The sequence below is a fragment of the Bicyclus anynana genome, chromosome 18, assembly GCF_947172395.1.
Source record: "Bicyclus anynana chromosome 18, ilBicAnyn1.1, whole genome shotgun sequence".
Classification (NCBI taxonomy): domain Eukaryota; kingdom Metazoa; phylum Arthropoda; class Insecta; order Lepidoptera; family Nymphalidae; genus Bicyclus; species Bicyclus anynana.
The window spans coordinates 2,821,668-2,837,907 of record NC_069100.1 but is presented as its reverse complement, the minus strand read 5'-3'; the positions used below and the strand labels follow the sequence as shown (position 1 = coordinate 2,837,907).

The 16,240-nt window shown below is 39.0% G+C and overlaps 1 protein-coding gene across 2 annotated transcripts in view; it reads left to right on the top strand.

Annotated features, from left to right (window-relative positions):
- The window catches only part of LOC112054624 (sex peptide receptor), a 246,790-nt gene that overhangs the window by 124,831 nt on the left and 105,719 nt on the right, over positions 1 to 16,240 (top strand). The window contains exon 1 of one of the 2 annotated variants that reach the window (XM_052886777.1): positions 1,289 to 1,356. The exons of the other annotated variant lie outside the window; for it this stretch is intronic. The gene's annotated coding sequence lies outside the window, so the exon portion shown is untranslated. Of the gene's footprint in view, positions 1 to 1,288; positions 1,357 to 16,240 lie in introns of those variants that run through there. 2 annotated transcript variants of the gene reach the window in all.

Sequence of the window (16,240 nt, the reverse complement as noted above, 5' to 3'; positions counted from 1 at the left end):
GGGTAGTTCTAGCCTACCGAAGAATATATTCAAGGCAATTTATACTTTATGACTTTCAAGATAAGATTGACAAATTTACCTTGGTAGTGTCGATTAGAGACCGAGTTCATACAGGTCGTCGACGATTTGGATTTGGATGCTATTTTCTTTGTCTTTTGTAAGATATCTTCATAATCACGCTTTTGCTTCCCAATTTTGTTTATTCTAAACACATTTTCGTTAAAAACATATGGAAAACACTAAAGCTGACACTTTTTTACTTCCATGATTCTAATATTAGGTAATATTTAACAAAATAACGTGTGACTTCGATAACACAAAAACATGTAATGACATAGTGGGAGCGGGGTACAGCGGACCACGCTGTACAGTAGGGGCGAGATATTAAGCTTTTCAGTATGCCGCTCCAAATGTGTGATGGATGGTAGCACCAGCATGTCTGCTGCAAGTAATAATAATTGTTGTTGGCAGCGACACGAAATATAATTTACGTTGAAGGACAATGCCAGACTATGTATAGGAGTTTAACCCATTAAAAAAATCATTTGCAACAATACATTATATATCATTTTATTGGATTTTGTGTAATAATAAACAAATATTACCTTTTAACCCTTTATAACTAGGGGTCTAAAAATAAATCTAAGTTGAAGTTTGATTTTAATCTTAAGTAAGTATGTGCAGTTTAATATGAAATAGATAGATATAAAGCGACGTAATTGTTTTTGAAAATACACTGGCAAATGCAATACATTAAAAAAAGCGTGATTTTATTATTTTCAAATTACTTGTACAATTTATTTTTACATTTTGATCAGACTTTTTCAGACGCTTTAAAGGGCTCGAACCCAAGGTTGAAATAAGGCTTTTAAAAAATAAGTAAACAATATGTGCTACGAGGAAATAGCGTAATGGATTTAATTACTTCCTTTTCGCAGATTTTTCTTCCGGAGTTTAACAGTTTAGGTTTATTAAAAAACAACTATTTATAAATTGGATATTTTTACTCCCACCAGCCAGATCTGGACCAATTGAGAAATCTCAACCGGATCAGCCGGCGATCGAACCCTGGACCTCCGTTTTGTAATTCCACCGCGCATACCACAGCGCTACGGAGGCCGTAAATGGGAGCAGAAACATCATCAACACTGCGCTTTCCGGTGCAGGGTCGCCATTCCGGTACCTTGGGAACCACAACGTCAAGAAAAATAGATACAACCTTTACTCAATGTCGGATATCTTTGAAATATCCTCTCTCAGAGGTAAATAAACATATTTCACTTTTGTTTCAGGTAAAAAAACAAAGTAACTTGTTGCGTGGCGCGAGTTTTGGGACAAATCTAAACAGATTTATACGTGAGTAACAATTCCTCAATTTTAGTTTATATCAGAGGTTCTTCCCAACCTTTTTTATCAGACTTCGAAAAAAAGGAGGAAGTTCTCAATTTGACGCGTATTTTTGAAAGAAAAGAAAGAAAGAAAAAAGCTTTTTTAGAGAATTATGCCACACAACACAATTTGTTCTTATAATCAGACAATATCCTGCGATGTGTGGCATAACCCAGTAAAGGGACCCAACTCAGCATAATACTTCATACTCTTTAAATATCTTTTTTGTTTTTTTATGTTTATAACTTCCTCATTTCTTGCCCAATTTTGAAAATTCTTTTTGTGTTTAAAAGAGTAAACTTTTAGATTGAAAATCGGTTCAGTAATTTTGTGTTAAAATGAAAAAATCGAAATTTCCCGTAATGTGGCGCTTTTGTTCACTATGCTAGAACACACTAAAAACAGTAAAATAAACGCTTTTTAACAAAAAAACTAAACCGACTTCGAAATCACAATATCACAGATGTGCTATGCAGCTATGCTGCGAAGATGTGAATTCTACGCTACAAAATATGTGACCGTTTCCACCAATACTAAGCTATGTAACTGTATAGTAGGGAATCCCATAGCACGCATCCTTCTATATAAAAAACATAGTTGAATCCGTTTCTACCAGTGCTAAGCTATGTGCACCAATTAGATAGATTATATTGGTGGATATCAAACGCATCCCTAGCAACGTAGCGTAGCACATCACTGGTGGAAAAGCACCCTTAAGATAGGGCAATAATCTCGCAGCGTGCATGCATCTTGCACGTAGTTATATTGTAAGCAATATCGTTGATTAGATGTCCCGAGCCCCGAGGCGGACCATTCCATATACAAGTTTGTATCGCCAAAGTCACAAACTAGTTACTACTTGTTCATACTTGCCGCAGCAGGCGTCCAGGGACCTATTAATACGGAGACACGTTGAATATATACGCTAGCCAACTTCCATCCACGTGGAAGACACAGAACTACGAATTTATTTATTATAGAATATGCCACGCGGTTTCATTCGCGTGGTTCCCGTTACCGCGAGAACACGGAGATAAAGCGTTAAGACCCTGTATCTGTATCTGCGTGATCGAATCAGAAATGAGGAGATCCGCAGACGAACTAAAGTCACTGATATAGCTCAGCGAGTCGCGAAGCTAAAGTGGCAATGGGCAGGCCACACAGTTCGAGCCGCTGGATGCTGGCGGCTCGAGACCGTTTTGTTTGGAAGTCCATGCAAGAGGCCTATGACCAGCAGTGGACGTCCATCGGCTGATAATGATGATGATGATGATGATGATGATGAACGTAGTGTACGGAACCCAAACAGCGAAGACTCCGACACTCCCGAATTCCGGGAACATTCGAAAAGCCAGCTGCTGTTGCAGACCACGTCGGGCTGATGAGATGAGCACACTATATAAGTAGAGCCCGGAGGAAGGACGGCGTCACTCGGCCCTAGGCTAGGCAGACGGCAACACGAACAGGAAGCGGCTCTCCTCCTCGTTAGTGTGCCCTACACCGTACAAATAGCCCAATAGCTCAGTAGATATAACTTCTGCCATCAATACGGATGGCGAAGGTTCAAATGCGTTCCGGGGCATGCACCTCTAATTTTTCAGTTGTGTGGAGCTTGAGAAATTAAATATCAGGTGTCTCAAACGGTGAAGGAAAAATATCGTGGTGAAACAACCAGAGAATTTTCCTAATTCTCTTTGTGTGTGGAGTCATTGGGTCTGCGTGGTGAACTAACTTACCCCTCTCATTCTGGGAGACTCGTGCTCAACATTGAGCCGAATATGAATACTAAAAACCACGGTACAAACTCCATAATTGCTCCATACTTACATATAGTAGAAGCATGCACAAACTTTTAACTTTCCTAAAATGTAAAACATATGGCTATCGCAAGCTCCTTAATAATGCAAGCCATTGACTATCAAGTGTACCCACGTTTTGCAGCAGCCACGGCTATAAATGATCGTGTGTTGGTCGCTGCGTGCATGACGGCTCTACTTGACGCATACATGAAGCGTCTTCGCTGCGGGTAGCGCAGCAGAATAGCGAGCATAATATTATTTCCACTACTGAAATGCAGCGTTCTTGTCTGTGGAATGCGTTCTTTTTTTTATTTAATTTTTATTGAGTTGCGAATAGAGCGAGATTTGAAGACATCTGACATCCCGTACGGTGTAATACCTTTGCCTTTTTCTCATGTAAAAAACAATTGGCGTGAATACATATTTTTCTTACATATTTTTCAACATTAATTTTTATTGTTGTCTTCATCTAGTGAGAATGGTGAAACTAATTTGGAGATGGATAAAATTTTCAATCTGTTACCATCAAAGTCGAGACGCATTTAATTAAATACCTAGCTAGGTAAAGTGGAGAAAACAACAACGAATGGATTCACTTACGAAAGGAGTTTTTTAAACTATTATCTCCCACGTTTACCTCACATACTCATTATTCATCTTCACAGTAGTCGGAAATTATGTTACCGAGTAAAAGTTCTCCCATAATATCCAAAATTGTAGAATTTGTGCATTTAATTTTCAATTAAAATAAATCATTGAATATTGTACTAAACTATTTTATTTTCTCGCAATCGTAGTGAAAAGCAGAGTGTAACACGTGGGGCTAAACCCATTATAAACTCGGTTTCTATTTACCTAAAAATACCTCGTATATAATGGGTCTTTTTAGCCTAAGTATAACAATCTACTATTTGTCACTCGTTCGTTTAAAAATTATTTTCACGCGGACAATGTCGCGGACGTTCACTATATTTAAATAATTTAAATTACATAAGGTTTGGGTTTAGGCTTATGTTTATTTAGGCCAGCTCGAAGGATGCGTATCGGGATCTATTATCTTATACAGCGTATTCTTGTTTACCAAAAACATTGCGAAGTTTGGATTATTTTAGAGTTATGGAAAATTCTTATTACTGTATTTTTCTATAACTTTGTGAATATATTTTGATCTAGTGGACTCCCGCATCTCCGTTAGTATAAAATTCCGATTTTCTCAAACACATAAAAAAATATATATTATTATTATTATAAAAACAAAAAACCCGACTGCTTTAGCGTAATGAACTGAAAAGAGAAAAACAAGTATCACAATAAAATTCTGACTAAATTCTTCATGTTGCCTCCTAAATTGTTCATGTTTCATTCTTTGCCCATAAGAAAGTATTATTTGTCCCGCTCCGCTCCGTAAAAATACTTTTTGTGCAGTTAAATGGTGTAATAAACGGGCAAAATATTCAAGTTTAGTATACAAACCAATTACAAAATCTAACAAAATAAAAATATTGTGATAGCCAAGTGGATATGACCTCTGCCGTTTTCGGAGGGTGTAGGTTCGAATCCGGTCCGGTGCATGCACCTCCAACTTTTCAGGTGTGTGCATTCTAAGAAATTAAATATCACTTGTCTCAAACGGTGAAGGAAAAACATCGAGAATTTTCTTAATTATCTGCATGTGTGAAGTTTGCCAATCCACATTGGGCCATCGTGGTGGGTTATTGGCCTAACCCCTCTCATTCTGAGAGGAGACTCGAGCTCAGCAGTGAGCCAAATATGGGTTGATTTGGGTGCGATACTGGTCCTTCTATAATTGGTCTGAGATCAAGATTAGAAGAATTATCTTAATTGGTTTAGCAGCATATATATTTTTAGAGGGCCTAACTAGGAACTATTTCACCCAACTCCTGTGGTATAGGACAGGGTTCACTGGTATCTCGACGGCGGATTGGTGAAAAGGTAATAACATACAAAACTGACAGCTAATTTAATGCTAGCCACTCACCATCCAATAAGCTCACGTGCCTGTCAGTGGCGAAGGATGGACTTTTGACGAAGTTAAGCCATTCCAAAGAAAAAAAAATTCACACCGCTTGATACAAACTCTGGTTTCTCATACACCCACACATTTTATTGTTGATTACAATAATGAATAGTAGCTATTTTTTAAAGGGTAACTGTATGGACATAGCGACCAACACACGATCAGTTTTATCGTATGTCCCACCATTTGCGCTGCAAGATATTGTGCTTATTGGATGGTCTGTGGCCAGCTTTACAATATTATTCGGATAGTACGGATTCCTATTCCAGTATTTTTGCATACTTTTGTGACTATATTTTGTATTACTTAAATATCTCACATATTTATGGCCCCAAGATAAAAATACCGCCGCCTGCCGCTATTACGAACGCTGGCTTGTGATATTTATGATTTTTTTCACACATTTCTGCCGGCCTTCGTTACGTGGTAAATAGAATTTATGTGTAGGTCGCTCGCGTCTGGTTCTTTTCGGATGAACAACTGTATTATCTGTATGTATAGTGGTTTAGCGACTAAAGAATTTTTATTTTTAACCACCGACACAAAAAGTGGGTGTTATAAGTTTGACGTGTCTATTTGTGCAGGTTTCTTCACGATGTTTTTCCTTTACCGTTTGAGACGCGTGATATTTAATTTCTTAAAATGCACACAACTGAAAAGTTGGAGGTGCATGCCCCGGACCGGATTCGGACCCACACCTTTCGGAATCGGCAGAGTTCATATCCACTGTGCTTTCATGGTTCTCTATAATTGAGATACAAACAACTAATTGTTATCGCCGCGTTGCAACGACTTGCGGTACGGACGGCTTCAGTGTGCTCGTGGCGTTCGAGCCGTCCACATATCTTGTTGTGTGATTCTTTATGGGCTGCTTGGCATGGGCGGGGAGAGTGACTTGAGTGGAAGAGGTGAGTGTTGGATGTCTGTCAAAGGCGCCTTTAACCCTACACACATCGTTCGCAGGTGCGTAACATCACTCGGGGTCGTTTTCTGCCATCCTAGGGTCTTATTTTGGTTGCAGTTTGATTTGTTAATTAACTTGTCCTGACAAATGTTGTGAATCATAACCTTTGTTCGACATTGGTTTTCTTATTTTTGTAATCACTTTTGAGTCTGCTAAAATAATGTCCATACATTTATAATATTACAAAGATCTATATAAAAAGAATCAGATTTTGTTTTGTATTCCCACCGCAGCCGACTGACCGGGATTATCTCGATTGCGGTCACCGCTCGACCTTTGCCATTTGATAAAAGGTATTGTCCCGGTGAAAAAGGATCGCTGAACTTTAATCTGGCGTACCGGGGACAATAAAGAATATTTTCGAACGATTTCACACAGTCGAGCCTTTATAGCTCAACCGTTCTTATTTCTGCTGCCTAACACCGTCAATGTTTTTAAGGACATTCATTCTAAAACCAAATGTTTGTCAGCCCTAGTCAATGTCAATATATACTAGAGATGTATTAGTGCATTAAAACTGAGGCGGACAAATGTGGAAAATTGACTTAATTTCATTTAGTTGCTCATTAAATAATGAACGTTATATACACAAATAACGTCTACAATGTCGAGTTGTGTGTTCAGGAAGTGAAAAAACTACTATATACATAAATATATATTGAAATTAAAGACAAAATTGTGCATGTAAACGCCCAGTGGTGTAGCTAAATTCGGATCACTTTTTGAGGTGATCTTGTAGAGACGTAACCTATCTAAAGTATAAAATTTTCATCGGCCTTAGTATAATAATATGCGTTAATACGCATTGTTTTTTCTTTTTTCGGTCAAAATTCGGAAACCAAAATGGGTGTGGATTTTCATCATACGCCTAACAAGTTTGCCCGCTTCTTAAAATGCATCATCACTTACCATCAGGTGAGATTGCAGTCAAAGGCTAACTTGTAAAAAATAGAAAAAAAAACTAACACCACCAACTTCCCAACTCCAGGCTGTTATTATGATTTTTGTGTAAAAAAAATCCCAATAGCGTATTTTTTTTCCTGACCCGAGATTAGAACCTTGGACCTCATTGACCGTAGCTAAACCTGCTATGATCATAATTTCTATGGGAAGTAACAGTTTTCAAGTGTCAAGTGGGAAAGAGAAAAATATATTCGTACATACAATCAAGGATGAATTCTTATTTTTGAATTTAGAACATGAGTTCTATCTCATCTTCTAACAGTTTCTGTTAACCTGGTACTTTTAAAATTGCGTGTAAGGACTGCGCGGGTGTGAAGTCGAGCGCGCGGGGCAGAGAGAATGACTGCGAGGGTATGAAGTTGTGCGTAAGGGGCATCGCTACTCCCCTCCCGGCCCGCGCGTACCAACGGAAGTGTTATGAATTTGCCAAGCTATACGAGTATGTGACGATTTGCTATTTCTGTCAGTTTTATTATTTTAAGTCGCCTATAAACCGCTCTTATATTCACTGGGCTATCACGGCTGTCCTTGTCGGCCGTGATAGCCCAGTGGATTTAACCTCTACCGCCAATTCCGGATGGCGTGGATTCGAATCCGGTTCGGGCATGCACCTCAAACTTTTCAGTTGTGTGCATTTTAAGAAATTAAATATCACGTGTCTCAAATGGTGAAGGAAAAACATCGTGAGGAAACCTGCATACCAGAGAATTTTCTTAATTCTCTGCGTGTGTGAAGTCTGCCAATCCGCATTGGGCCAACGTGGTGGACTATTGGCCTAAACCTTCTCATTCTGAGAGGAGACTCGAGCTCAGCAGTTGGGTTGATAATGATTATGATGGTAAACCGTCCTTGGGCAGTTGGGTAAAAAAATACGCAAGTCCAATATTATATCTCAAAGTTTGTGCTCAAGAATTTTGAATCGAATATCGATGCGATTGTATTTCACGGCCGTCCGTCAGAGTTAGGTCCGCGTCGCTGAGTCCATCGGGCCTCAAATATCCAGGCGAAGTCGCAGATGACTTTTAGATTTTCCGGATTTTCCCCTCGGAAAATGTACGGGTCAACGTCTGTTTATTTTACTGGGAAACAGGAGTTTGCGCTGCGTGTTTTTGATTGAAAGACTCGTTCAATTTTAAAACTGGTTTATTGGAAGAGACTTCACTAATATTTGTAAATGAGTGTTTATTTTTCCATATTTCTATTCTTTTACAGTTATTACGATATTTTGAATACGCGCTAGTTAGTGGCGTGCACAAGCTTTCCAAAAGGTGCGCTCATTAACATCTAATCGTCGTCGTCGCTATCAACCCATATTCGGCTCACTGCAGAACTCGAGTCTCCTCTCAGAATGATAGGAGTTAGGCCAATAGTCCACCACGCTGGCCCAATGCGGGTTGGCAGAATTCACACACACAGAGAAATAAGAAAATTCTCAAGTATGCAGGTTACCTCACGATGTTCTCCTTCACCATTTGAGGCACGTAATATTTAATTTCCTAAAATGCACACAACTGACAAGTTGGAGCTGCATGTCCCGGACCGGATTCATACCTGCATACCAGAGAATTTTCTTAATTCTCTGCGAGTGTGAAGTCTGTCGATCCACATTGGGCCAGCGTGGTGGACTATTGGCCTAACCCCTCTCATTCTGAGACTCAAGATCAGTAATCTCCTCTTGAGTCGCTGAGCCGAATATGAGTTGATATTGATGATCCTGTACAGAAAGGAATCTTGTGGTCACATAATGCTTTGGAAAGTTTATAAAATGCAGGCTTTACTTGATTCCTCTTACAGCGGCGTGCACTTTGGATATTGCAGTCGATGATGACGTCATCATCATCATCATCGTCATCAACATCATCATCATCATGCCGCCTGCTTCCAGCGGCTATTTGCAACTCATTTGATGTCGTCGGTCCACCTAGTGAGAGGTCGACCAACACTGCGCTTGATACTGGCGACTCGACACAGAAAACAGTAGTATCAACAAATATTTAAAAAAAAACATAAAATTATTGACCCATTTCCTTTGGAAGTCTCATGAGAATGAGATAAACACTGCAGTTGAAAAAATCTTTTGTGCCTCTAACAATAAAGATATGTAGTTTGTACAAACAGGTTTCATTTAGGTCTATTCAGTGCGCGGCCGAGGGGCGGGGTCAGTGCCTTCAGAAATAATGAGAAGCCTACTTTGTAGTCTAGGAGCTGGTGGGAAATTCTATTCATACACTTTTGTCCTCTAGTCTTTAGTGCGTAAGTGAAAGTGTTTTTATAATCAAAATGATATTTGCAAAAGCACAATTGAAATTCGTAATTTAAATAAATAATTTATTTAAATTTTGTATTTAGCGTTTTAAGCCGGACAAAAGCAAAAATTATAATGAAAAATATAAAAAAATCTAAGGCCTAGTGCCCATGGAAGCGTGTGTACCTATGTACGTACGTGGCATCGTATGTACTGGAACGCTAAATTGCTTAGCGGTACGTCTTCGCAGGTAGGGTGGCAACTAGCCTACCACATGACAAAAACATACTTAAAAAATGTATTTTAATTTATTATTATTCTTAATTTTTATTTCTATTTTGTAAAGTCTTTCTTTGTTGTGATAATTTGCAAATAATATGTATACTTACATTAATATGTAAATAATAAAGTGCACATAGCATGGGTATGATGGCAGTTGCCTTATAACGTTCATAATACGTACTATTATCGTGAATCTGGCTGGCTGGTGGGAGGCTTCGGCCGTGGCTGTTACCACCCTACCGACAAAGACGTACCGCCAAGCGATTTATTGTTCCGGTACGATGTCGTGTAGAAACCGAAAGGGGTGTGGATTTTCATCCTCCTCCTAACAAATTAGCCCGCTTCCATCTTAGATTGCATCATGGTTAGATTGTGGTCAAGGGCTAACTTGTAAAGAATAAAGTAAAAAAAAATAGCAGCATACTTTCAAGAGTGAAACGAACTGTCACCGTCCCCATGCTATCTGAAAATCACTATAGTTGATTACGTAATATATACACTCGAAAAACATAGCCCTCCTTAAACATTAAATTAAATATGAATCAAATATTTGAGCCACAAGCTCTCTTACTATACTCTGTGCACTATGAGCTCGGTACACTCTTCATAAAGCTTTCTTTGAACAAAGTCGGCCTCCGTGGCGCAGTGGTATGCGCGGTGGATTTACAAAACGGAGGTCCTGGGTTCGATCCCCGGCTGGGCCGATTGAGGTTTTCTTAATTGGTTCAGGTCTGGCTGGTGGGAGGCTTCGGCCGTTACCGCCCTACCGAAAAAGACGTACCGCCAAGCGATTTAGCGTTCCGGTACGATGTCGTGTAGAAACCGAAAGGAGTGTGGATTTTCATCCTCCTCCTAACAAGTTAGCCCGCTTCCATCTTAGACTGCATCATCATTTACCATCAGGTGAGATTGTAGTCAAGGGCTAACTTGTAAAGAATAAAAAAAAAAGTCATCAAATCTATATAGATATAAATAAATGTTGTTTGTTTGTTTGTTTGTAGCTCTGCACGTTTCTAAACCATTCAACTAATGATGATATTAATATTATGGTTTCTATCATTTAAACTCCAGTTAAATAAGGATTTCATCTTTTCATCATCATCATCATATCAGCTGATGGACGTCCACTGCAGGACATAGGCCTTTTGTAGGGACTTCCAAACATCACGATACTGAGCCGCCTGCATCCAGCGAATCCCTGCGACTCGCTTGATGTCGTCAGTCCACCTGGTGGGGGTTCGGCCAATACTGCGCTTACTATTGCGGGGTCGCCATTCCAGCAATTTGGGAAAATGTCCATCGGCTCTTCGAACTATGTGCCCCGCCCATTGCCACTTCAGCTTCGCAACTTGTTGAGCTATGTCGGTGAGCTTGGTTCTTCTGCGGATCTCCTCATTTCTGATTCGATCACGCAGAGATACTCCTAACATAGCTCGTTCCATCGTTTGATGAGAGATAAAAAGTTTTTTTATTTTTGGAGTTTGGGCCTTCTATCTTAACGGTTGGACGTGTGAAGTTTTTTAAAAACTAAATTTTTGCTCTAAATTTTAATCAACGTTTTTATTTTTAACGTCATTGGAGCTAAAAAAACCGAGATAATCACGAATAACCTGAAAATGATTTGTGGTTTTGTAATAAATATAAAAAATCCAAATTCAATTATTTCAATTAAGCTTAGTTTACAAGCACATTAGAAACGTCAAGTTATGTCATAACTTAATTTAACGGTGATAATTAAAGACTTGAAATTAAAGTTACGAGGGTTCTAAACTTGCCTTGGTCCGAGAAGAGCCAAATCACAAGTATAAATATAAATATTGTAGTAAATCACATATATAATATAAGTATAAATCACAAGTTTCGTGATAGCCCAGTGGATATGACCTCTGCCTCCAATTCCGGAGAATGTGGGTTCAAATTTGGTCCGGGGCATGCACCTCCAAATTTTCAATAGTGTGCATTTTAAGAAATTAAATATTACGTGTCTCAAACGGTGAAGGAAAACATATTGAGGATACCTGCATACCAGAGAACTTTCTTAATTCTCTGCGTGTGTGAAGTCTGCCTACCTACATTGGGCCAGCGTTGTGGACTATTGGCCTGAGACTCGAGCTCAGCAGTGAGCCGGATATGGGTTGATAACGATAAACCACAAGTATTTTCCAGTTATGGAAATCGAACCCACGACCATGGATACAGAAAACAGGGTCGCCTACGCCATGAGCCAGTCAAACTTCAAAAAGTACTGCTTTAAAACGATTAAAAGAAACACTTAATCTTTCTATCCCGACGAAGCAAAGGGCAATTTCAATAAAGCCATTTTATTCAAGCTGAAATAAAAGCCGAGCTTCTTGTGTTACAAGAATTGATTGGAAACAAGAAAATAACGACATCGGCTTCTGTAACTAGATTTCAATAAAGAAGGACAAGAGAAACGAGGCGACTTATTAGCCTTTCCAGGAAAACTCGACCTTGTGATATACAGTGTGTTCAAACTTCACTCGCTTTCATATCCGGTCTGTTGGACATATAACCGTTTGAGTTGTAATCAGCCTGTGTATAAATGGGACTTTTATGACCTGGCAAACGTTCTTCCATATTTTCTTTCAAACAAAAATACCGTAAATGAAATTGGAGGTGGAGTTTTTGTATTATTCTTTACAAGTTAGCTCTTGACTACAATCCCACCTGATGGTAAGTGATGATGGAGTCTAAGATGGAAACTGGCTAACTTGTTAAGAGTAGGATGCAATTCACACTCCTTTCGGTTTCTACACAACATCGTACCGGAACGCTAAATCGCTTGGCAGTACGACTTTGTCGGTAGGGTAACTAGCCACGGCTGAAGCCTCCCACCAGCCAGACCTAGAACAAGTTGGGGATCGAACCCGGGACCTCCGTCTTGTAAATCCACTGCGCATACCACTACGCCACGGAGGCCATTTTTCTGCAATATTACCAAGCGAAAAGAGAAAAACAAATTTAGTTTAATCGTTTATCCAATTGTAGCTTATAAATGTTTTTTGTTATAAAAAAATACGTCCAATTTTTAATTAAACAGTCTACACTTATAATATTTTTAATGTTGTCAATAAAATCACATGACACAAAATTTGCATGTTGACTCCCCTAGCCAAGTGGCTCGTCGATTCTCTTTCTACGATCGTTAACGCTTCGAAAACTAGAAAAATGTATGGGAATGACATTTGCTACCGGCAGGACACATGATCAAGATCTGATCAAATTTTTTTGATTTGCAAAATGCCTGCTAGAAGAAAATCTAGTACGTATCGTTACAGCAATACTCATGGCACAAATGTGGTCTAGCTCAGAACCAAGTTATACATTTATAACTTCTAAAACTGCATTTTAAATTAGGGTAAAAAGGAAAATTTTGTCAAAATCCATATTACTACTATGAAAGCAAATTAAAACAGCCACGTCACAAAAAGCCCGCCTCACTCGGTTCTGCTAAACGACTTCTCGTTGTAACTTGTACCACAACTTCTGCAACAGCGTGGCGAGGAAACGACTACAAAGTTAACAACTACACTTAAAGCCACATTAATCTATACTAATATTATAAAGAGGTAAAGTTTGTAAGTTTGTAAGTTTGTCACATTTTTTAAATGGGGTAATCTTCGGAACTACTGATCCGATTTTAAAAATTCTTTCACCAGTAGAATGCTACATTATCGGGGAGTGCTATAGGCTATATTTTTTATTGGTATCATATATATTAGCCGAGTTATCACAGTTTTTGTCATACAGGTCGGACTGAAAATCCTCTTAAACAGACTTATTCGCATGCGCTGCCTTAACTATTGTGTAAAATTGAAATTAATGTATGGAGACTTTATGTATCTTTAAAAGTTCTACAAAAATGTCCGCGACACCATATATCTATCTTCTATATATTAGCAGATATAGTACCTTTTGTGTTTTAAAAATTATTAATTTTATATACTTAGGTTTACGTCATTATTTATACAACTAAACTTTAATCCTTATTAAAATGAATTATTTAATAATCACAAGGATATTATGGAGATAAGATTTGCCCTTTACAGTATGTTAATTACTTAAATAGTTTCGGAGATAATACAAAATTTCTAAAAGACGCAGAAATTCCGCTATATAAGGCCCGGCGCTTTCATTTACGCAGTTCCCGTTCCCGTGTGAATATGGGGATCAAACATAGCCTATGACACTCGCAAATAACGTAGCTTTCTATCGGTAAAACAATTTTTCAAGTCGGTCCAGTAGATCCAGAGATTACCTCCTACAACCACACGAACTTTACCTCTTTATATTATTAGCATAGAAGTCTCTATTTCTCTTGGTCATACCACCACTCTCGAAGGACTGGACCGATTTAGCTAGGAGGAGGAAGGGTAGGAGTAAGATAGAGAAGTTACAGGGTAGGGTAGGGTACGGGTAGGGAAGCGTAGGGGTAGTGTAGGGGTAGGGTAGGTTTAGGCCGGGTTAAGGGTAGTGGTAGGGTAGGGGTAGAGGTAGGGTAGTGGTAGGGTAAAGGTACGGGTAGGATAGGGAAGTGGTAGGGTAGGGGTAGGATAGGCGTGAGATAGGGGTAGGAAAGGGATAGGTTACGGGGAGGGTAGGGGTAGGGTGGGGGTAGGGGTATTGTAGGGTACATGTAGGGGTTGGGTAGGGTAGGGTTGGGGTAGTGGTAGGGTAGGATAGGGGTGGGTAGGGTATGGGTAGTAGTAAAGTTGACATCGAATTTTACGCGGACGAAGTCGCGGGCGTCCGCTAGTAACTTATACAGCTAACGGAGCAATTTTTTGCACTCGCTTTGAACGGTTAAGGTTAATGCTCTAACAAGTACATCAGGATATACAATTATAAACATGTTCTTTTTAGTATAGGTTTATTATCATAACTGAGAACACATATTTTGTTCGATTGATCGAAGACTTTCGTCTTCAGGCAGTAGCAGGTACTATTTACAAAATACGTCACAATTTCCCAATCGCTGTCCAGCCACTCAGTTTCGATGCTTCAAGTTTCAAGTAGTAGTGCTGAGAACAATATAAAGACGACATATAGTTCTTTATGTTCATTTAGATTAACTTAAAATGGAAAAGCAAATTAAACAGCCACGTCACAAAAAGCCCGCCTCACTCGGTTCTGCTAAACGACGTCTCGTTGTAACTTGTACCACAACTTCTGCAACACAGGCGAGGAAACGACTACAAAGTTAGCAACTACACTTAAAGCCACATTAATAAGTTGCGCGAGACACTGGTTCCAGCTAACGGAGCAACATTTTGCACTCGCTTTGAATGGTTTGCTTTTGGTTAATGATCTAATCTGATTTACCTACTTAAACAAACATGTTTTTCAGTGTACAATGGCATGGCAATTTCGTTTTCAGGCAGAGAGAAATGTTGCGAAAATATGTCGAGTTTTATAAAAAGACTAGACGCCGCGCGTTTTTACCCGCATGGTACCCGTTCCAGTAGGAAGACGGGAATAATATATAACCTATAGCCTTCCTCGATAAATGGTCTATCTAACACTGAAAGAATTTTTCAAATCGGACCAGTTTATTTCGGCTAAGATACTAATAGAGTAGAGTATTAAAATATACAAAATTTTTATTATTTTTTTAATTTTTGAATCGTTTTGGAAAGTGGGCCCAATTTCGAACATCTCTTTTAGAAAATATAAAGTGACCCGAGTTGGGCTTCGAACTCAGGACCTCTGTTCAGAACCACACCACTACCAACTGCGCCAGAGAGGTCGTCGAAATGTATGATTATAAGCCTATTTTAAAGGCCTATTAGAATATCAAACTTAGTCTTTACAGAGAAGGAGATTTTTTTATTAGCAGCCCAGAATATGAATATGTATAATTAAAAAATGTATTGTACTAAAAACATTTTTAAAAAGCTCTTTTCGTAGTCCAATGTACAGAAAATATTTTTAAAAAGTTCTTTGATGTATTTGCATTATTTAGCCTTTAAATTTTACTACATGGCTTGATAGCATAATTTTAAAAATATATATACCGACTAGCAAAACTTTTCGGCAATATTATAATGTCTACTTAGCATATAACCCATCGCATCAAATGGATTTTAGTACTCCTTGTATAGAAAGTCATACAAGTACGTCCACTGATCCTCATCGTACGGGTCGCATCGAACGGATTTTTACCATAAAATTAAAAATCCGTTTGATGCGATGCGTCCGATACGCATGATGCGGATCAGTGGACGCTTACCATTAGTGTCAAAATAAACGTAGAGTAAGTTATGCTATGTATAATAGTGCTGTTTCACTTGCTAGTCATCCTACCCTGTTGTGTGCCGTCAAATTTTGCGGTATACGCGGTGGACTCACAAAACGGAGGTCCTGGGTTCGATCCCCGGCTAGGCCGATTAAGGTTTTCTTAATTGGTCCAGGTCTGGCTGGTGGGAGGCTTCGGCCATAGCTAAGACCGCTTACGGTGGACGGCACGAGGCACTTCCGTAATTTAAGCTAAAAAATCTAGAAAGAAGGAAAACCTCAATATTTCGGGACCCAGGAGTCGA